Source organism: Cricetulus griseus, chromosome 5, assembly GCF_003668045.3.
Source record: "Cricetulus griseus strain 17A/GY chromosome 5, alternate assembly CriGri-PICRH-1.0, whole genome shotgun sequence".
In the NCBI taxonomy this organism is placed as follows: domain Eukaryota; kingdom Metazoa; phylum Chordata; class Mammalia; order Rodentia; family Cricetidae; genus Cricetulus; species Cricetulus griseus.
This window is the reverse complement of record NC_048598.1, coordinates 17160655-17183896: the sequence shown is the minus strand read 5'-3', so window position 1 is coordinate 17183896 and position 23242 is coordinate 17160655. Positions and strand designations below refer to the sequence as shown.

At 42.0% G+C, this 23242-nt stretch overlaps 2 long non-coding RNA genes across 6 annotated transcripts in view; one reads left to right on the top strand and one right to left on the bottom strand.

Moving 5' to 3' along the window:
• LOC107980025 overlaps positions 1-19896 on the bottom strand; it is a 33549-nt gene extending 13653 nt beyond the window's left edge. For 3 of the 5 annotated variants that reach the window (XR_003486092.2, XR_004770327.1, XR_003486091.2), the window contains exons 1-4: positions 19486-19896; positions 8113-8220; positions 3981-4097; positions 3574-3714 (exon numbers count right to left, since the gene is read on the bottom strand). This is a non-coding gene — a long non-coding RNA (uncharacterized LOC107980025). The remainder of the gene's footprint in view (positions 1-3573; positions 3715-3980; positions 4098-8112; positions 8221-19485) is intronic. The other 2 variants (XR_003486094.2, XR_003486093.2) reach the window with 2 other exon arrangements.
• A 124-nt stretch (positions 19897-20020) lies between these two features.
• On the top strand, positions 20021-22764 carry LOC107980024. Its single transcript, XR_003486090.2, has 2 exons — positions 20021-20076; positions 21830-22764. It is a non-coding gene; the product is annotated as an uncharacterized LOC107980024 (long non-coding RNA).
• Positions 22765-23242: the final 478 nt, after the last annotated feature.

Genomic DNA, 23242 nt, shown 5'->3' with positions numbered 1-23242 from the left:
CTTACTACTAGCTGCTCATCTCTAAAATGTCAGCTTTAATTAAAACACAAGGGCTTTTTAGTAAGGCCACACCAGAAATCAGGCAATCCCTGCCACAGAGGTCATCAGTACATTAACAATTTTTCTTCTCAGATGCTGCTGCACGAGTCAGCTCAACATGTCCTTCCATCTCAAGGTTGTGTTCATGATCCACCTTCAACTCAAAGGGAAAGGGGCGGGGGATACATTGTCCTGTGTTTCTTTTTCTTTCTGCCATTCTTTTCAGTATGATTGGTTAATATAGGGAAGTCTTCCAGATAAAGGATATGATGTGATACTGTGCACACTTCCTAAAATGGCATCTCCTTTCTACGTTGGGTCAAGTGGTGAAAGACCCCTGCCCCTTAGCCCTTTCTTTCTCAAGTTTGTCTCCTCCTCCTCCTGTCGGCGGCTTCCCCGATCCCCACCCCCGGCGGCCTCCACTTCTCCCGCCACCCGCCGCACGCCCGGCCCGAGAACGAGCACCAGGTGGGCCGGCACGAGAACGAACACCAAGTGAGCCGGCCTGGAGCCCTGCCCCTGAGCCCCCGCCCGATGAGAAACACTCCGTCCCAAGGTCTCCGCCCCCAAGGTCAGCCATCTGGACACGGAGGGGGGGGGAATTGAGTCTGTTGTACCAGACACCAGACCTTGAGAATATGCTGATCTGGAATGGCTCTGTGTCTCATTTGAACCATCCAATAGAAATGATTCTGTATTTCGCCTCATTTGAAAGACTCTGTGTTTCACCTCATTTGAATAACTCTGTACTTCGCCTCATTTGAATAACCCTGTATAGCGCCTCATTTACATTGACCAATGGGAATAGCTCTGTACAATGCCTCATTAGAATTATCCAATAGAATCCCTGCTCCTAGCTTGCGCCTTTTTCCCTATATAAGGACCCCTTTCCCTTGGCTCGGCGCGCTTGGCCTCACAGAAGCTAAGTCGCCCGGGTACCCGTATCTCCAATAAAGCCTCTTGCGGTTTTGCATCCAAGTTCATGGTCTCGCTGATTCCTGGGTGCGGGTCTCCTTCTACGAAAGTACCTCTTCGGGGGTCTTTCAGTGGGAAGCAGAAAGCATGGCCATCCTGGATCCTAGTCATGGACCTTTATTCATATTTATCTTAAGAGTTAATTGTCTTTGTCAGTTTGACTGGATTTGGAATTGCCTATGAGTCACACCTCTGGGTATATCTTTGACAGAGTTTTCTGAGAGTTTATATGAAGAAGAGACCCACTCTGAATGTGGGTGGTACTACCCAATGGACTGGTATAAAACAAGACTGAACACAAAGACAAAAGGGAGACAGCTAGCTTGTATGCCTCTTGTGGTGTGACAAGCTGTATCACATCAAACCATGAGCTAAAAGGAACCTTGCCTTTATTTTGTGTATTTACTTGTATGTGTCCATATGTGTATAGGTGCATATGTGTGTGGGGGGCGGGGTGAGTGTCAGGTGGAGGCTGAGGTTGAGGCCAGATATCTTTCCCGATTGCTTATTTCCCAAGACAGAGTCTCTTGCTGTCCAGTGCTCACCTCAGCAAGTCTACTTAGCCAGGTTGTTCTTTCGACTCCCTGCTCTGCCTCCCAGTGCTGGTATTATAGGTAGGCTACCATGCCACATGGCACTTTGCGTGGGTAGTGGGGACTCTAATCCAGCCCTCATGTTTGTTCAGCAAATACTTACACACTGAGCCATCTCCCCAGTCCTGGATTCTGAGTTTCAATCCAAACAAAATACAACTCAAGTGACCCACACTCAGGTGAACAATCTAATTGCTCCATTTCTTTTCCTTCCTCCTTGGTTTTTGAAATAGGCAAAAGCTACCTCTCTTTAACCAGCAATCGATTCAGGTAATTTGAAATTCCTCATTCCTCAGTGGAGGAAAGTCAGTAACTTGTGCTGTGTGGTTCCCTCATCCAAAAGTAAAGGCTGATTGACTGCATGTTTCACTTAGAAACCAATTTCAGAGAGCTCATGAAGAGGCAGTTTGGGATTGTTTCTTGCCAATGTTCCTGATCTGCTGGCCCTGCCCCCAGAAGACTGAAAGCTATTTCCAAGCAATATCGAAGAATGAAAGGGACCATACCATGTGGAAGTCGACTATATTCCCTTCACATGGCACCAGGTCAAAGCATGGATCGGTTGGCAACTGGACCAATGATTTGAGAAGCTCTTTGGCCACCCAGCTTCTCAGGATAATAGTCGTAGCTGAAGTCACAATTCAGAGAGCATTGTATGAGTGCTTCCTGCCAACTTGGCAAGATAGATGGTATTCTAAAAGGGGGCTGTGCCATCTGTTTCAGTGTGTAGTGGGTGAATTAAGGACTAGGTAGGTGGATGAGTCATTGAAAGAATTTCAAATGTAGGAAAAACAAATTCCCATGGCAAGTGTGTGTGTGTGTCTATGTGTCTCTGTGTATTTTATGAGGATAAAATTCACAAAGAAAAAACTCAACAAGTGGAATGTGATATGTTCTCATTAGCATACGTGTGAGTCAGGGTTCTCTGGAGGCCCAAAACCAGTAGAATGAATATACTTTAAAAGGAGATTCATTAGGTTGACTTACATGACACAGTCTTGACTGTTTTCACACTACTAAGAACTGGTGGCTTCCCCGTCAGTCTGGCCCAATCCCAATCTGGCCCCCATGGGCCTGGAGGATTCCTAAAACTCCACTAGTATTCAGTCAAGACCAAAGAAGCTGGGTCGCAGTGTGGTCTTGTGTTGGTGGTATAGCTGTGAGCATAGCAGTGACAGTAGAGGGTGACAGCCATCAGTCACAGTGTAGATGGGCTACTGGTGAGCAGGGTAGAGGGACTCACCAGTGAAGATTAGCAAGCAAAAACCAAAAGCTTTACCTTCCAGCCTGTTCATTTTCTTATTTCAATTAATGTAATCAAGAAGATTCCTCACAGGTGTGCCCAGCAGCTTGTCTCTGAGTCCAGAGCCAGTCAGATTAACAACCAAGACTAATCACCAGGGGCAGAGTTTTGTTGTTGGCATTGATTCTTTTGGAACCTCTGTGATTTTTTTTTCTCCTAGAGAAGGGCAAACCTTGGTTTGCTGTCAAGCTGAGAGCTGTGTTGGTAGGGTTATGGCTGCTAGGAGGTTTGACCTTCATTCAGCCAATGACCGATCCAAGAGCTGAAATTTATGGAAAGCAGAAACTCACAGGGAAAAACAAAAAAAGAGCATCATACATATGCCTCTGGCTTCATTAGACTATATATTCCTGAAAGGATAGAAGTTTTTAACCTCAGTAAATTTCTGCCATTTGGTTTTGCTGTTAAATATTCACTAAATAGTAGGAATTTACAAACACTGACTTTGGTTGGAACTTCCACAGACGTCCCAACATTTAAACCTACTGATTTTTCTACAACTTTGATTTTTGCAAACATAATGGTACATTATTGCATTTACTTTATTTCTGGGCTGGTAGTAGCAGTTTAAAGCCCTGAAATAGTTACATTTTAAGGTATCCTGTCAATAACTGTGAGGTTGTTTCATCTGTCTGGTGCCTCAATTTTATCATGAATTCTTACCCAGTTCCAGTTCCAGTCACTGTGTTCTTGACAAGAGAGGCCTCTTTGTCTTAACAAAGATATCCTGATTGCCTTCTGTGTGCCATGTGCTATTTCAGCCAGTGCAGGAGATACAAGGATGAGCAAAATAAAGTCGGGTGCCTACAGCAAAGGGGGATGCAATAAATAAACTGATGAGTTTGAAAGTCATAAAACCTATAGGAAAAATAAAACAGGGTGCTGCTACCTGCAAATGTTAAGCATGTTTGTTCACCTAATAATATACATAAAAATTCATGATCCCTCTGGAGCAAAGGAGGGAAATAACAAGCTGTACATAGCTGAAGGACTACCTGCCCCAACCTTTCCTCGGGCTGAGGGTTCAATGTGGCAAAATCTTTTAATCCAATGACAGTATGCATACTTACTGAAGTGGATGACTACAGGGGCTAAGGGTGCTCTCTTAAGAAAATCAAGGAACAGCTTTCTGATTTGAGCTGAGACGTGAGTGATGAGGAGCTTGCCACACATGAATGGGAAGCACCCTAGGAAAAGGAAATAGTACATAAAAGGTATGAAATTGTTTGCTACTTTAAGAAATGAACACCCAAAAAGGCTGGATATAATGAACAAGAAGGAAAGCAGAAGATGAAGAGGGAAGAAACAGCCAGAGATGAGAGTGTCCAGGAACCTAGAGGCTACTACAAGGACTCAGCATTGATTGACATTACAATAAAGAACCAATAGAAGTCTGGGAGGGTACGGGGGGGGGGGGGAGGATCGTGATCTGATTTGGATCTTGAAAGCATTAGTTTGACTTCCAGATGGAGACCAAACTCAACATGGACAAAGGAAAACACTGGGGGACCAACAGGTGAAGAAGAATACTCAAGCCAGGCAACCTGACTTTAATCCTGATTCCTTAACAAAGCTTGCTCAAGCCATTTAACACCTAGGTGGAAGCTTTATAGTCTACAGAATGGGAATAACAACCTCTCTGTAACAGAATAGGATTAAATGGAATCACACAAGCAAAGTGGCATTGAAGAGCAAAGTATTTTATGTATCTAGAGATTAAAACCACAAGCTACCCATTTCTAGTCATCAGAAGTGAACATGAAACACCACATCTGGTACTACTTCTAATCCTGTCTCCTTTTAGATCCTTTACCCATTAATTCTTTTGGAGCTGCATTATGTACCATATGGAAAACATATTATATAGTATATCATATTATCATATTGTCCTAAAACATATAATCATAAAACACAGTCCTGATTTGCATCCTGCTAGAAATATGTCTCTATGAAGAAGCTCAGCCTAGGGTGATTTGTTCTCCAAATAGAAACTGGAAGGCACAAAAATACCATTAGAGAGAGAGAGAGAGACAGAGAGAGAGAGAGAGAGAGAGAGAGAGAGAGAGAGAGAGAGAGAGAGAGAGACTGGGGGAGAGAGACAACACACACACACACACACACACACACACACACACACACATATACAAACACACATAGACATGGAGACAGTCAGACAGTCAGACAGACATACCAATGCAGATACATACATACACACACAGATAAACAGAGATACAGGAGAGTGAGACATAGGCACACCAACACAGGTATATACATACACACACACACACACACACACACACACACACACACACACAGACCCCTCATATCACACACACTACATCAAGTGCAAAGAGGCCTTGTGCACAGAGATGAGCACTGGAGAAGCCGGGAAAGTTAAATTCACAGCTCACCTCTTCAGTGGAAGAAGGTGCACAGCTACTCTTCCTAGGATGCCAGGAATGATGTAATTTTACAACCTGGTGATTTTGGCTGACTGATGAGACAGGCTCTGCCTATGTCTTCCAGAATTTTTGTATTTACTTATCTCAGACCCCTCCTCCCTGAATCTTGAGCACCTTTCCTTTATGCCATAACACCCATTCCTATGTGTAATGTTACTTGTGCTTTTCAACAGCCTAAGTGACTTCTGTGTTTTCTTAGGACCAGGCCAATACTGACTCCCACAGACATTATATTACCTCAGTCATTCTCCCCAGATCCTTATCTTGATATTCTATAATCTGCAATATCTATATCTATATCTATCTATATATAATATATATATATATATGTATATAGCTACAATATTGCATGAAGAAATATACATATGCTATTTTTTCTAGTCAGGAAAGTAAAAATTTTAATTAGGAATTCAGATGGATTTGGGAGCTGGTGACAGCTCAGCCAGTGTAGATCCTTCATTACAATGAAAAGACTTGAGTTTGATCCCCTATATCCCACGTATAACAAGCCAAGCATGGTTGCATGTATTTGTAATCCCAATACAGGGAAGGCATTGATCCCTGGGCTTTCTGGTCTACCAACCTAGCCTTTTTTTTTTTTATCAAGTTCTAGGCCAATGAGAGACTCTATACAGATGAAAAAAACTAGGTAGAGGAGCCTATAATATAGCAAATTTCAAACCAAAGGAAAAATCCAGACCAATGGGAAACCAGAATGAATGAGTCGGCCTTTAAAGAACACTGTTGTACATGTCTTCTCCCACATGCAGAGGTAAGTGTAAGATTCTGAGCATGAATCACACCCTTGCTTGGCAACTTTTAAAGACTGAATTTGTATTTCCTGCGATCTCACTTGCAAGTAAGCAGACTTGATCAGTTAGCAAAGAAACTCGAGCAGTTCAGTTGGGAAAGATAGATGGGTAAGAGCAGAGCTCTCTTAAAGGTGGAAGGCTCTACCAGCCTGAACCACAGCCCCACTGATACCCTCACTCTCAAGAACCTTGATATCTGCATGCATCCTGAGAGAGTGGTCCAGCCCCAATTCACCTGTATAAAGAAACAATGTGGCCATGAAAGAGAAGTTCCCAGCTTGTCCTAAGTCATGTGGAGCCAGACTGAGTGAGAGTGAGAGTGAGAGTGAGGTGAAGTTTGACTTTTACAGCCTGCTGCTTTGGCCAGCCTGATCAGGGCATTCTATATGCAACTTGATCACAGGAAAGGATCACAAATGCATTCAAATGGAGGTGCCTGTGACTTGTTATAGCTTTGAGCAGGAAGTCTTGGTAAAACGCTTCCTTCAGTAATTTCACCCTCTAGCATCAGGACCGTGGACTGACCTACATCATAGAACCTCAGGTATGGAGCTTCAGAAGATAGCTTTGATCTACTAATCTATAGGCCAATAACCAGAGACTGACAGCTCCAGGCCCTGAGAACTAGTAGAGGCTCTTCAACCTTGCATCTTCTCTACGCTTCCACTCTCCCCCATCAATCCTGATGCCTCCCCTGTCTACTGTCTTCAGCATCTTTGCCTTCAGCTACTCCAACCAATAACAAACACTCAGCCTACTCTACCCATAAAAAACATCAGATGAAGCAAGAAGAGACCATTTAGGAGAAGCCTTTTCTTGAGCATAAGGCTGCTACACCAGAGGCAGGAGAACAGAGCATCTTAGGTTGACTTGAAGAGCGCCAAACAGTCTGTTTCTACAGCCTGGAAGGACCAGTGTGCGATGTGGGTGTGGAAATGCCAATAAAGGGTGGTCCTCGAACCCATCATAGGCTCCATATGAAGAACCATCACAAGTTTCACATTTCACCAATCATGACTTGCTGAGTTGCTGAATTGCTGCAGGGTCATCTGAAATTCACTGAGGCTTTTCTTGCCTGGACTACTGTTTGCCAAGGCTGATGCAGCTATGATGGAGCTGTTGAGAGCGGAACAGAGTTACTAAGCCACCTAACATGAGTGTTGGGAATTGAATTCCAACCCTCTGGAAAAAGAAAAAAAACAGCCTGCGTCACTCCAGCAAGTATCTTGGGAAAAGTGCCGTTAGTTTGTCTCACCTGAGACAACCATGTAAGGGCAGAGAGTCTTAGGTCACCTGTGTAACAAATATTTATGGAAAAAATTAATAGAATGGTTGCGTTTCCTTTCTCCTCTCTCAGGCTACTTCAGCATTGTAGTGCCGCATCTGACAATCCACACAAAGCCTTGCCATTTAATGAGTTATTGAGTTACATAAGATGGACTTGTAAGATTCCCTTTGAACTGTATCATGCTCATTACCCTCTCCTCCCAGTTCAAAAGTATTAGCTTTTAAGATACACTTTTAACCAGAAAAGCACACCCTGAGCTCCTTGCACACTGCTTCTCCAAGTTTTCCTACATAGCCCCACCTCCATCTAGTGGGACTCACTCTCACTCATTCACCCACCTATCAAAACAGCCACACTACGGGCATTCCCCATGTGGGAGACACTAGAAAGCCCTTGTGCCATGAGAATGAATCATGTCTACCCTCCAGAAGCCCACGCCCTAATGGACCCACCACAACATACAACCCTTGTGGAAGAAGAATACCTTATGGGGTAGTATAGGAACACAGTGACAGAGACTTACTCAGCCTGAGTAAGACAGAAAAGTCTCCTCAGAAATATCTAGCAGATAGGAAAATGGAGCAGGTACAGGGAGCCAGCACTGGTGAGTAAGTAAGCAGCAGGCACTGGGCATTCTCACCATTGAAGTTCTAACATCAAACTCGAAGCTCCAAGTGGTCCACTCCATCTTCAGTCAAGTCTCGGGCTCTGTGTTGAAAATCCAGATTCAGCCCTTTGAGGAAACCTCCTGTTTAGATGGGAAAGGGCTTTTTCACACTATGAGTTTTGAATTGAGATTTGAGGTGATACTCTATGCTGGGCAGCAACAAGCAGCTAGCACCCGTCAGCCATGAGAGCTTGGGGATGAGAAGTGACCCCCTCCACCCCCGAGAACACTGTGTTGCTAAGTTATGGTGTTTGGCAACTCAAGTACACTAAATACACCTTTTTAACCTTTACCATTTCCAAACCGTGTTAAGTTTACCAGAATGTGGTTCCCCATCATGAGTCAAGGAGCATCTGTGGTTGTTTACTGCAAACACCACAGGGAGAAATGGATGTGATGAAAATCAACAGGCTGGAATAGTGAGCTTAGGAGAGAGGGCCACTAATACCCAGTTTTCATACATTATTTTCAAGGTAAAGGTAAGGGGATCAGCCACCTCAGGAAAGGGGTTGCTGGGGGAGTGAAGGAGGAGCAGGGAAAGGGAGGTCAGGCCCCTGGACAGGTAGAGTAGTTTGAGAATCATCAAGATGAATATGCATGGAGCAAAATACATGAGGTAAATAACTACCTGTGTGGAACTTGGATGAGCCTGCCACCCACCGCACAACATTCTGCTGCTTAAATGCCTTTCAGCTTTCTGGCTTTCCTTTTCATTGTTAAGGAAAGTGGATTGTTCCCATCGCTTATCTACAGGAAACCTAGTGCTAAGACACACACACACACACACACACACACACACACACACACACACACACACACACACACACGGCATGGGTTTGTGAAAGGCATGTGGAAGGCAGAGGACAACTCTCGGGAGTTCATTCTCTCCTTCTGCCACGTGAGTCCTGGCTATTGGACTCGGGTCATCAGGCTTAATGGCAATCAGTTTTAACCAATGCTGGCTCACTTGTCAAAATGTCTATAACGCCTGTGAATTCCCAAGGCATGAGGTCTAGAGTGTGCATCTTCATGCCTTACTCTTTATTACTTTCACTAGATTGTCTATGACTCTCCTAATTGGCTTATTTTGATTCAGCAACTCACCATTGTAAAGTAACATCCCACACTTTTATTCCATGTGGCAGGGGTGAGAAGTGAAGCTGAAGCCAGGAACAATGGGTTCTTGTACACCCTACCCCACCCTTACTGAGGAAATTGTTTCTCTGGATAGATTTCTTGTTAGCCCTTGACTGCTTTGCTCTTAGAGATAATAGCTGTCCCCGGTCCCCTGTCCACTAGCAGGTGCCACTTAGAACTCTACAAATTCTCTGCTCGTTTCTGCTTTATTGTCCCCTCTTCTTCCTGGACAGATAATGAATCTCAAAAGTCTCGTTCATTTACTGTGTAGATGGATTCGGTCCAGTTTTATAATTAGTTAAAACAAGGAAGTCTGGCATGTAGGGTGCTTTTCTGTCCATTAGGGTCCCTAAAGCCCCATCAAGGCATATTCTTCAACAGAAAAACATCAGCATAAAACAGGGCATAGTGTTTTTACAAATGACAAAAGCAGCAGCTGCTGCCTGAGGACAGATGTATTTCCTCCTGCTACATAGAAAGAGTAAAGAAGGGTAGCGTTGTTTATTGTAAGAGCAATCATTTTTAGCCACATTCCATAAGATGATCTCTTTGATCATATTACAGAAAAAAAAGTCAAAATAAAATAAAATTGCTGGATGACCTTAAAAATGGAATCTGGAGGCCAGCATTAATTGGATCTCAGACTTGTGGGCAGTGGGACTTTTGAAGGGGCATACCTAACTCCAGATGTAAGCTGACCTTTGGAACATCACTAACCTTTCTTGGGCAAAAAATAATTCTCCTCCAAAATACCCAGTCAGAGACTGTATCCAACCCCTTTTGTACAAGAGAGCTTAACTTGGGGTGTCAGCAACAGTCATAGTTCCTGGGGTTTCTGTCCCCTTTATGGTTTAAAGCTGTAAATATGGCTACCGTTTTATAAAAACTCAGCACATCTTTTTAAGACTGGTTGAATCTGTGTTTTCCCAGATTGCAATTTTAATTGGCTCCTTAACTGTGATTTCCTTTATTCAAAACTAGACTTGTTATAGTCAAAGCAGTCAATGATTCCACACCAGACACAACTTACAGTAAGAGATATGAAAGCTCAGAAAGATGAGGGGTTTCTCCCGGGGTAACAGGATTATTTTACAGACATAGAAATGGCCCATGTTAGAGCGAAATGGGCTGCCAGAGCAGTCCTTAGACAAGCTGTAACCTCACTGGAGTCCCATCTTCTCAACAAATGATTCCCCCCCTGCAAGTTCCACAACAGTTGACAAGAGCTATGGCATGGCTAGAAAGAACCATAAAAGGAACAATAAGAAGTGGCAATTGAATCCTGGAAGAACCTCTGTTCATTACCTCTTGACTAGCCTAACTCACTTGCTCTTTTCTTCCACCTTGAATCTATGCCCTCTAGACCCTTACCACATGGAGAAGCTGATTTGAGAGTCTGTCTCCCCCTTCCCCTATTATTGGCCAACAATGGAAATTTCCTTCACTGCTCAGTCTTCTTATTGGTTCCACAATTCTGAGCGGGAAGGATCAAGAGAAAAGTCAAAAATTAGCAATAGGCTGAAGTTCTTCAATGATTGACCATAGTGCACAAGGAAAAACCCTGTTTGTACCCAGAGTATATCTCACAAGATCAATTTCAAAGCATCAGTATGATGTCATTGCACACAGAGCGGGGAGAGATGCAGAGAGCAAATGAGTCCACTAGAATTACAACTGATAGATAACCCATGAGCACAGACAATAATAAACTACAGCAAAGGGAGTAATACTTAGTACTTTTTAAAAATGCTATTTAGCTCACAGTAAACAGTTATATTTTCAAAAAGCTGTGTTTAATGAATAGCCAGTGTGCAGAATTTTAACAACTGACTCTAACAGATGAGTCTAAGCCTCTCTACTGAACACACAACTAACTCCTCCAGCAGTGCTCATGAATATAACCCAGATTTAGAGGAACCAGGGAAGGAAACAGCATCAGGATGTAATGAAAATCAGAAACATGTTCTGTGAGGAAGAAGAAAAACAAAACTTCAATAAGCTGGGGCTGAAGATGGAGGAGGAAAGATTTTAAATTAAACAATACGATTACGTTGGGTTTGGGGCTATTCATCATGAGTTCTGAACTTGGTTCAATATTCAAAATGATTAGAGAAGTGTGTGGTTGCTAATTTACTGATGATTGTGAAGTTATAAACCCAGTGTGAATGTGATGATTTCTTATAAAGACAAAACACGAAATAATAATGACCACCATTTCTCTGGATTTAGGAAATGTTGGCTTGGTTTGGACATTTAGGAAATGTCATTGATAAAGACACCATATCAATGACAAATACTCTTTAATTTGCTATTAAATTTTCAACATATCATGGTGAAACATACCTATGAGAACTGAAATGACTAAAGACAATAATTCCCCCCAAATTTTCACACCAGCACCTCCTGGTTCATGGGCTAGAACAAAGTGGTGCATCTGTAACCTCTACCGTCATAGAGCAGAACCAGAGACCAACGTGAGGTAGGAGGGATGCCTTGGTACCAAGTACAGCTCAGAGGCATCGGCCAGGGATCCCAACCTCTGTCACTCCACTTCCCTGCTTTTTAAATCTGTGGACAAATCAACTGAATTTTCCTAACCTCCACTTATATACCCCCCAAATACTGATGATTATTCAAGGTGTTACACACTGTCACCCTTAGCATCCTGAGGACATGTTGTAATCTTTTCAGGACCTCTACTCATGGCTCAATGAAACACACACACAGCTTAGCCGGTATAAAGCTGAGTTAGAGGGGTTTTTTGTTTGTTTGGTTTTTGTTTGGTTTTTTTTTTTTTTTTTTTGACAGCTCAGTGGGTAAAGACACTTGCCACCAAATCGGGTGATCTGAGATCCATACTTGGAGCCCACATGGTAGGAGAGAACCCACTCCTGAAAGTTGTTTTCTGGCCTCCACATGAGAGTTATGCCACATAGTGCTAACACACAAACACACACACACACACACACACACACACACACACACACACACACACAAATGTAATAAATTTTTTAAAATAGATACTGAAGAAGAAAAAAAAGCACACTTAAAAGCATGAGTGTAGGCTTCTCCAACCATCACAAAAAGGCTTACCCAAATGTGACTAAGCCTCCTCAAGAAGCTTAGCAATTAATCATCTTAGCATGAGTCTTCTATGCCATTTTAATGGCATTCAAGTCATACTTTGGTTTAGGATTATTATTGTTGTGCTAAAACACTGTGACCAAGAGCAACTTGAGGAGAAGGGGGTTTATTTTTGTTTTTCCCCTTTTATTGAAAATAGAATTTTTTTCCTCGAGTACTATATCCTGATTATGGTTTCCCATCCCTCTACTCTTGCCAGATCCTAACCACCACCCCCCCTCATCTGGATCTACCCCTTTTCTTTCTCTCATTAGAAAACCAACAAGCTTCTAAGGGCTAACAAATGAAATAAAATATGATCTAATAAGATAAAACAAAGATGAACACATGAAAATGGGGAAAAACAAACATTACAAAAAGAGCACCAAAGAAAGCACAAGAAACACAGGCCTACTTGTTCACACACAGGAATCCCATAGAAACACTAAATGGGAAGCCATGATGTAGAGGGAAAGGACCCGTAAAAGAAATATACAAATATATATATATATATATATATGTATATATATGTATATATATATACATATATATACATATATATATATATATATTAATAAAGGAAAAGTCCCCAGACATGACTTTATAAATCAAGGAAGCTCCAAGATGACAATGATTTGTTTTCTGTTGCCACCACCAGGCATGCAGCCTACCTTTAAGAGCAGTTTGTGTCTCTAGTAAGAGTCCTTGGAGAATACTGAATTTTCATTTGCATGTAGTTATCAATCAGAGATTGCTTCTGGGTTAGGAATGGGAACATGTGTCCACTTCTTCTTTCAGCACTAGGACCCCATCTGATACAGACCCATGCAGGCACTGTGCATGCTGCCATGATCTCTGTGAGTTCCTATGTGTGTCAAACCTGTTGATTTAGAGGGCCTTGTTTCCTTGGTGTCTTCCACCCCCTCTGACTCCTACACTATTTCTGTCTCTTCTGCTGTGGGCTTCCCTGAGCCCTGAGAGAAGGGAATTGATGGAAATATCACCCCTTTGGGGGCTGAGTGTTCCAATGTTTTTCACTCTCTGCATAATGTCTGGCTGCGGCTGCGGGTCTCTGTATTTGTTCCTATCTGTTGCAGGAGGAAGCTCTATTGATGAGGACTAAGTAAAGTACTGATAAATAAGCGTAGCAGAATGTCACTAGAAGTCATTTTATTGCTACATAGTATTTACTTTTTACATTGGGTCCCTGTGCTATCTAATCTCAGGCTCTTGGTTACTTAAGCAGTGTTAGAGATGGGTTCCATCTTATGGAGGAGGCCTTAATTCAAACCATATATTAGTTGGTTATTCCCACAAGCTTTGTGCCACCATTGCCCAGGCATATCTTACAGATAGTACACTACTGTAGACCAAGGGGTTTTTGGCAGGGTTGGTTTATATGCTTCTCCTTTGGTAGCATGTGGAGTAACTTCCTATACCAAAGATGCTAACATGTAAGGATGAAGGCTCTATATCGGCACCTGCTGGATTTTTCCATGTTCAGTTAGTTGTGTAGACCCTTGTCTTCAGCAACGAGGCCTCACTGTCAGTCTGTGGAGAGGTCTACAGTCTTGACAACCACCTGGATTGTTTAAGGGTTCCCATAGAATTCCTTTGGCTAACAATTCAATTAGAGGTAACCCAATCCCAGGACTGTCAGTTTCATTTGGTGACAAAAGGTGTCCAGTTGGGACTCTGTTTCCCCATTATTTGGTGATTTTATTTAGATTGCCTTCATATATGTATATATTTCAGGAAACTTCTGCTATACTAGATTTCCATACTATCTCTCAAATGACCCTTACTTTTAGCTCTTTCTATATTCCCTCCCTTGTCCCCTCTTCCCTCCCTCTCTCCACTTGATCCTTCTGCTGAAGTCTCCCTATTTCCCAGTCCCATCAGAGCCATCTATTCTATTACCTTTTCTAGGGAGATATATCTGTCTCCCTAAGTCTTCTACTCTATAATTAGCCTCTATGGCTCTATGTAGCTTGACTATCATTTACTTTACATCTAATATCCACCTATAAGTGAATACATGCCACATTTTTCTTTCTGGGTCTGGTTTACCTCACTCAGGATGATTTTTTTCTAGTTCCATCCATTTTCCTGTGTATTTCATTATTTCATTTTTTTAGTGACTGAGTTGTACTTCTTTGTGTAAATCTACCACGTTTTCTTTATCCATTCTTTTGTTAAGGGACATCTTGGCTATTTGCAGTGTCTGAGTATTATGAATTGGGCAGCAAGGTACATGACTGAGCAAGTGACTAAGAATGATATAGCTGGATCTTGAGGTAGATTGATTCCGATCTTCCCGATTTCCATAGTGTCTGCCAAAGTTTACACTCCCACCAGCGATGGATGAGTGTTCCCCTTACCCCCCATCTTTGCCAGCATGAGCTGTCACCAGTTTTATTGATCCTAGACATTCTGACAGGTATAAGTTGAAATCTCAGAGTAGTTTTGATTTTCATTTCCCTGATGACTAAGGATGATGAATATTTTTTCAGTGTTTTGGGGCCATTTGAGATTCTTTTTTTTTTTTAAGAATTCTGTTTAAATATATACTTCATTTTTAATTGGTTTTTTTGTTTCCTTGATATCTGGGTTTTTTTAGTTCTTTATGTATTTTGCATATTAGCCCTCTACCAAATGTAGAGTTGGTAAAAAATATTGTCCCAGTCTGTAGGCTGCCACTTTGTCCAAATGACAGCGTCATTAGCCATGCAGAGGCTTTTCAGTTTTACGAGATCCCATTCATTAATTGTTGATCTTGGTTCCTGTGCTAACAGTGTTCTGTTCAGAAAGCCTTTTCCTATGCCAATGAGTTCAAGGCTATTCCCCACCTTCTCTTCTATCAGATTCACAGTGTATCTGCTTTTATGTTGAGGTCTTTGATGCCTTTGGAGTTGAGATTTCTGCAGGATATTAAGTATGGAGCTATTTGGATTCTTCTACATGCAGCCATCCAGTTTGACCAGTACCATTTGTGGAAGATGCTTTTTTTACGGCATGTGTTTCTAGATTCTTTATCAAAAATCGGGTGACTATGGTGTGTGGATTTATGCTTGGGTCTTTGATTCCATTCTATTGATCAACTTGTCTGTTTTGTGCCAATACCATATTGTTTTTATTATTCTAGCTCTGTAGTACAACTTGAAATCAGGATGGTGATATCACCAGCAGTTATTATTATTATTATTATTATTATTATTATTATTATTATTATTCTGTACTGTTTTAGCTACCTTGAGGTGTGTGTGTGTGTGTGTGTTTCTCTCTGAAGGTAAAAATTGTCCATTCAATTTCTCTGAAGAATTGTTTTGGAATTTTGGTGGAGATTATATTGAATCTGTAAATAGCTTTTAGTAAGATAGTATTTTTTTTTAACTATGTTAATCCTACTGATCCATGAACATGGGAGACCTTTCCATTATCTTATATCTTCTTCATGTCTTAAAAGTTTTATCATGTAAGTCTTTCATTTGCTTGGTCAAAGTTACCCCAGCATATTTTGCATTATTTGAGGCTATTGTAAACAGTATTGTTTCCTCTGATTTCCCTCTCAGTTCTTCTTGTCATTTGTATGTAGGAGAGCTACTGGGTTTTGTGAGTTAATTTTGTATCCGGTTACAATACTAAAAGTGATTATCAGCTTAGCAGTTTCCAGGTAGAATCCTCAGAGTCACTTATGCATACTAACATATCATCTGCAAATATAGATATTTTGATGTCTTCCTTTCCAATTCGTATCCCTTTGTTCTCCTTCAATTGTCTTCCTGCTGTGGTTAAGACTCCATGTACTATACTGAATAGATACGGAGAGTGTGGACAACCATGTCTTGTTACTGATTTTAGTGAAATTGCTTTGAGTTTCTCTGCATTCAAGTTGATGCTGGCTATGGGCTTTCTGTAAACTTCCTTTATTATGTTGAGATATATTCCTTGTATCCTTACTCTATCCAGGACTTTATCATGAAGGAGTGTTAGATTTTGTCAATGGCTTTTTCTGCATCTAATGAGATAATCATGTGGTTTTTGTCTTTCAGTTTGTTTATGTGGTGGGTTGCATTTATCATTTTATGAATATCAAACCATCCCTGCCTTTCTGAGATGATGCCTGCTTGATCATAGTGGGTGATCTTTTCTATGTGTTCTTGGATTCAGTTTGTGAGTGTTTTATTGAGAATTTTTGCATCCATGTCCATATAGAAAATTGGTCTGTGATTTTCTGTCTTCATTGTGTCTTTATGTAGTTTGGATGTTAAGGTAAGTATGTCCTAGTAAAACATATTGGCAATGCTCCATCTGTTTATAGTTTATAGAATAATTTGAGGAGTGCTGACATTAACTCTTCTTTGAACGTCTGATAAAATTCTGCTCTAAAACTATCTGGTCCTAGGCTTTTTTTTATGTTATTGTTCTTTGGGAGATTTTTAATGACTGCTTCTATTTCACTAGAAGTAATAGGTCTGTTTAAATTGTTTATCTTGATTTAACATCGGCAATTGGTTTGTACCAAGAAAATTGTCCATTTCTTTTAGACTTTTCAATTTGGTAGAGTATTGTTTTTAGAGTATGTCCTTTGATTTTTGGATTTTCTTAGTGGCTGTTGTTATGTCCCCACCCCATTTCATCTCTAATTTTGTTCATTTGGATCTTCTTTCTCTCTGCCTTCACTTAATTTGGCTAAGGATTTGTCAACCTTATTGATTTTCTCAAAGAACCAACTCTTGTTTCATTGATTTTTTTTGTATTGTTTTGTTTCTATTTCATTGACTTTAGCCTGAGTTTAATAATTTGGTATTTCTTGCCATGTACTAATTTTTGGGTATGACTTCTTTTTGTTGTAGAAAAAGGGATTTATTTCATCTTACTGCTTATCATCCTAATAAATCAGAGCAGGAACCTGGGGACAGGAACTGATGCAGAGGCCATAGAGGATGCTGTTTACTGGCTGGCTCCTCATGTCTTGCCTAGTCTACTTTTTTGTAACACTGAAGACCACTGACTCAGGGGTGAAACCACCATCAGAGAGCTGGTCCTCTGTCTTCACTCATCAATTAAGAAAATGCACCACAGGTCAATCTGGTAGGGGCATTTTTTTTCAGCTGAGGCTCCCTCTTTTGAAATGATTCTATCTGCGTCAAGTTGACATAAAACTAGCCAGCACATACCTCAAAAGTTTGTTAAGAGTCTTCCCCCACCCCCTCCGGGTAAGTGAGATTAACATAAAATTATAATCTAATAGTATAAAATCAAGAGACACTAGAATTGCACAAGCAAGTTGTTACATAAACTTTCCTTGTGAATAGGATTCCAGTGAAGTCCCCAGGAAGGCTCAAAGTTTGTGACTGCAAAGAGTGAAAAGTCATAAGCAGGAGGTAATTGTCCTGCACACTTGATTCTCTGCTAGTGAGAGACTCTAAGCAGACTCCTGGGTAAAGGGCTTCTTTTCCTTCACATTTCTTTTCCATCCTGCCTCATTGAAAACCACACTGGCCAATGCAGCTTGTTATCCATATGCTGGTGATTATAGAGGCCATGAAAGCCAAGGTTCCTGGAATCCAATTCACCCAGAGAAAGTGGCTAAGCATAGAATTTCTAACAGGCACTGGGGCAAAAATAATGAGCAAGATTGGGAAGGTCCTCTCTGAGGAGTGTCTTGCCTATCATGAAAGGAACAATATTCAGAGAAGGGAAAATCTGTAAGCAATCTGTGAACTGCTGTTGCCATTTCCTGCTCAGGAACACTCCTTGGCCATGTAGAGAATTAGAAAAGAATCAGTGGACCTGCAGAGCTTTCAGGATTTTGCACACAGCCTCCTGAAATCTATTCAACTCCACATCATCAGGCTGAATGGGCTGCATTCACATAATTAAAATAAAAGGACAAAGTTACACCACGATAATTATTTTCATCATTAAAATAGCCCATCATTAGCACATCTTCCACAGCCAAGACAACCTTACTACTGACAATGTTTCTTTTAAGAAATCAATTAGATAATTCCATTACAAATAGCATACGCAAGATAATTATGTGATAAAAATAAAGCCAAGACAAATGTCTAAAAGCTTTTTCCATCATCTCCTACATGGCTAGTGTTGAAGATGAGGTTAGTTTTTAGTTGGGCTCTGGGCCTTTAACCTTGAATGTCCGGTTTTGTTTGCATAACAATAAGATATGGCTACTGTACACTCTGTCCAAAAACTCCAAAAAGCTCCTATTACTTGGCTTAATGGCCTGTGTAACCTAATTGAAAGTAGGAAAGAGGACTTCAGGTTTTCTCTCTTCAGCTTACTGTGAAGTAGGCATTTTAGCATCTCATTGTCTTGTAGCTATCATTTATCATTTATAGTTCCTTCCAGTGAGAGGAAGCTGCCACTTCATGGGTTTGGTTTGAAAATACCTATTTAAAATAGCTCAGAAGGACACCGGGGAGCTCAGCAGATGGTTATAGGCTTGGGCTTTAAAAGACACCAAAATTTACATTTCATTCTATGCTCTCCATTTCACTGATGATGCAATGTGACCTTGAGCGTAGCAGGTAACCTGGCATAATGGATCCTTCCTTGTCTCATCTGAATAGTGGGAACAGAGACTGCAGTAGCAACCTCCTTCAGGGCTGCCTCCTTTATAGAACAGGGGTACCGCTCCCCCACAGGTCACAACTGTACCTAGCAATCATTTCTGTCTTAGTTTTTGTCCTGTCACTATGATGAAACACCCTTACAAAAGCAACTTAAGAAAGAAGGAATTTATTGCAGCTCACAGTTCCTGGTGCAGCCCATCGGGAGAGTGAAGTCAAGGCATCAGGGAACAGAAGCAGCTGTACACATCATGTAAATAGCCAGAAACAACAATGGATGCCTGCTGCTGCCTAAGATTTCTTTCCCCATTTATACTGTTCAGGATCCCAGCCAGGAGAGTGGTGCCACCATCAGTGGACAATTAATACAACCAAGATAATGCCCCACAGATGTACCCAGAAACTAATCTCCCATATTCTGTCAAGTTGAAATACTAACCATCACATTTCCATACCACTTACAAATGATGTATCCCAAGGAGACACTTACCTTAACATTGGCCCTGGTGATGATGATGATGCAGTAACTACAGAGCATACTGTGTGCCAGAGACTATTGTAAGCAAGTATAAACATCAACTTGTACACATCTTCACAACCAAGCCATGTGCTGTGTGCCATTATAGCTATTACCCCTAAACAATAGATAAGGAAACTAGGCACAGAGAGTTTGAGTTCAGGTCACACTAATGGAATTCCTTTGGGGAAAGATGCACAAAGCCATGTTTGCATAGAGGCTCTCAGTCTTCCAGCTAAGATTTGGATTCTACAGCAGCCCTCAATGCTCCTTTAAAAGATTCCTCTGTGCAGTTTTCACCAGAGTCAAGTTGTGATGGGGGGAAGTATTTCTCTGTATGTTTATCTTATTGATTGTTTAATAAAGTTCTGTTTGGCCAATGAAACAGACAGGACTAGGAATCAAAGAGGATTCTGGGAAATGTAGTAGAGAAGTGTTGATCCAGGCCGGAAGTGACATAGCAAGGAGACTCATCTGAGCAAGGAGAAACAGGAAGTTCCTTCTTTTCCCCTTCCTCCTCCAGCGGCAGGATGTGAGCCACCAGCAAGGAGGGACACCAATAAGGTATCCAATAAGATAAGTCTTATAAAATATATAGATGTATGATAATTAAGACTGAGCTAACAGATGAGAATCCTAGTCATTGGCCAAGCAGCATTGTACCTAACATGTCTCTGTATTATTTTGTCCATCCACGTGGCGGGCAGAACTCGGGTGACTGGCAGAGACCGCCCACATGGCGATAGGGCTCAGGTGGCTTTTGGCGGAAAGATTTATCATAACAAAGTTGTTTCTACTTATAAAATGTTATATGCAAATGAACAAACAAAGGAGCTTGATGAGTGCAATTTGTAGTAACGGCCAGTGTTACAGCATCTCATGGTTTCCGGTGAGGGAATCTGAGGGTTAAATAAAGACAAGACAGTGGGTCATTCTTGCAAGGAGAATGCCATTTATTTTCAAACAGCAGCCACAGTGGAAATTTACTCAGATCAAGGTCCATGTCCACAAGCCCCCTGGCAATGGGCAGATAGTTTGCATACTTGCATGCATACAGGCCTAGGTGGAAGGAGGGAAGTGAACGAATGCCTAATCGAGGTGGACAGAGAACACCAAGGGCACCTTAGGTCACCCAGCAGGGTCTCAACAGCAATTCTTACATCAGGGTTAGATATTGTATCGCTTAAGCAAAGCAACTTTAAAATGTCTTAAGAGAATTACAAGAGAGAATGGAGAGTTTTACCACTCAGCCATCTCAGCTCTCTATTCTGCTTGGTATGAGAACTGGGTAGGCCTGTCCTTTCTCCTCTACCAGTTGAGGCCTTCAAGGCATAAACACTGTTGCATCTCCTTTCCCCTGCTCACCCCAGCACACCTCCCCACCACCAGGACCAGGCTTTGCCTTGAACCCTTCAGACTGAGGCCCTGATAGAGGCTGACAGGAGAGGTTTCTGTCTTAGAGAAAGCATGCAAGGCAGTATGGGCTCCAGCTCCATCTAGCTCCATCCCTCTGGCACAGGGTCTTTGAGAAGTTTCTTCAGCAGCCAGACATGTCACATCAGAATAATAAGTTACACATTGGCTCATTTCTGCAGATATAGCTAGCTTATTACCTGATTTAAACGGACAAGGAGAGCCAGGAAGCCCCCCTGACAGAATCGGTTACATTTACTCTGGTAATTTCCCCTGGTGCTCATTGGTCAGGAACTGTTAGCTTCATCACACATCTCCCAGCTCCACCCCAGGGATCAGCAGTGCCCAGCAGTTCCTAGCACCCCCGATGGCCGCTGAGGTAGTGGCCACCCTTTCCCACATCCACCTATTGCTGCAAGACACCAATGAGCTTCCCAGGTTGCCACTGTGAGATCTGGGCAATGGGGACAACCTGCCTATTTTTGTGGGGTAAAAATGTTTTAAGAATTATGGAAAAAGAAAGAACACTGCAAGTAATCATCATATTAGAACCAGTAAATTCAAACCACTGCCAAGAAGTAGATGAGCTTCTAGGATGGTGCCTGTGAGAGATGCTATCCATGGAGTCTAATTGGAAACACTCAGGAGAGCAGTCTCAGTCCCCGCTAGCACATTTCATTGTGTTGCTGTTAGGTTTAAATACCAATGGGGGGGTGGGGTATTTGCAAACTGTCTAATAAAGAAGAAACTAAAAATGTGTTGTGAGCTTTCTCTCTGATGGTCAACTCTCAATTTCTGTGACAGCAATGTTATCAGGCAGCCAATGTGGTAGTTTGGTGGGAGTATCTTAATCCCTTGAGATAAACACTAAAGTGCTAAGTCTTAAAATGTCTGTTCTCCACAGCCAAACACACCAACCAGGAGCCTGCTGGCACCATGGCTCCAGGCAGTTGGGCACTATAATGATCTCCTTGTGATGAGGAAGCATGGATCAGCCTGCATCATGGTAACCTGAGTGATACAGAAAGACTCACATACAGCCCTAAGGCTGCCCAACCCAGGCTCCAAAGAGAAAATGCAGGCCCACCCGATACCTTGCAGCACCAGACAAAGGCCACTGCTAGAGTGAGCTGTTCCTGACCCCCCACCAGCTGTAACACTTGGAAGAGCAGGATCTGCCCCTCACCAGGGCAGCACAATACAGTCAACACTGTTAACACAGGTGCAGGAAAGGCAGCCCCTAACTTGTAACCATGGGAAGGCTGTCCCCATTTCCCATCTGGCTGACCAACCTTTCGGAGCTGCCAAGTTCAGACCCAGGGTTATGACTTGGCATCCCCCAACATCCACCCCATCTGTGATCTGCTGGAGCACATGAGGGGACCTGACCTGCAGTCCCAAAGCTGCAGGATCTCCACAACACGGAGCAGTAGAGGCATATCCAGGGAGAGTCCTGGTGGGGGCCCAGGGTTGAACGTGTAGTGGACAACAGGAACCTGGAACCAGACCAATGACACTCTGCACTGAACACTTGCAAGTAGAGATGTATGTACAAAGAAGTATGCGGAGTGACTTGTTGGGTTGCCCTGCAGCTTGCATGGTGAGATTTTTAAATCCCTTCCTTTTTTAAAATTTTATTTTCTTCCTTTTTTCTCTTCAATTTTGATTTATTTGTGGGAGGGGGGACTTCAGAGGAGGAGAGTAGATGCAAAGGGATGGGGAATGAATGGAATCAAGATACATGATGTGGAAAACACATAGAGTTAATTAATTAATTAAATGTCTTCTCATAGAAGCTGTTGTTTTGTAAGAACATAATAAAACATTTCTTCTGTGCTATTCTTGGGTTGAATTGCATTATTTAACCTTTTCCACATTTATACCACAGCTGTCTAGTCTTACTAGGTGCATGAAGATCTTAGAAGGAACACTAATTACTTTTCTCATCTCTGCAACCAAATACATAACAAGAAGCAACTTAAGAGAAGGGGGCTTTCTTTGGGTTCGGGGTTTTACAGTAGGAAAAGCAGGGCGGCAGGGCCAGCCATGGAGCTTACAGACCAGGGAATGTACAGAGATCAGGGCATAACTATTACCTTCTAAAATCTCCTAGAAATCCCTTTCTTCTGGCTAGGTCTTACCTCCAGGGTCCCACAGCCTCCCAAAACAGCACCACCAGCTGGAGGATCAAGTGTTGAAACACATGAGGCTGTGGGAAACATTTCAAACTCAATTCATAACCATGATGGTAACCTGTCCTCACCCCAGGTATGAATTAAACTGTGAAAAACCCACAGACTCCAAATAAGACAGCTTT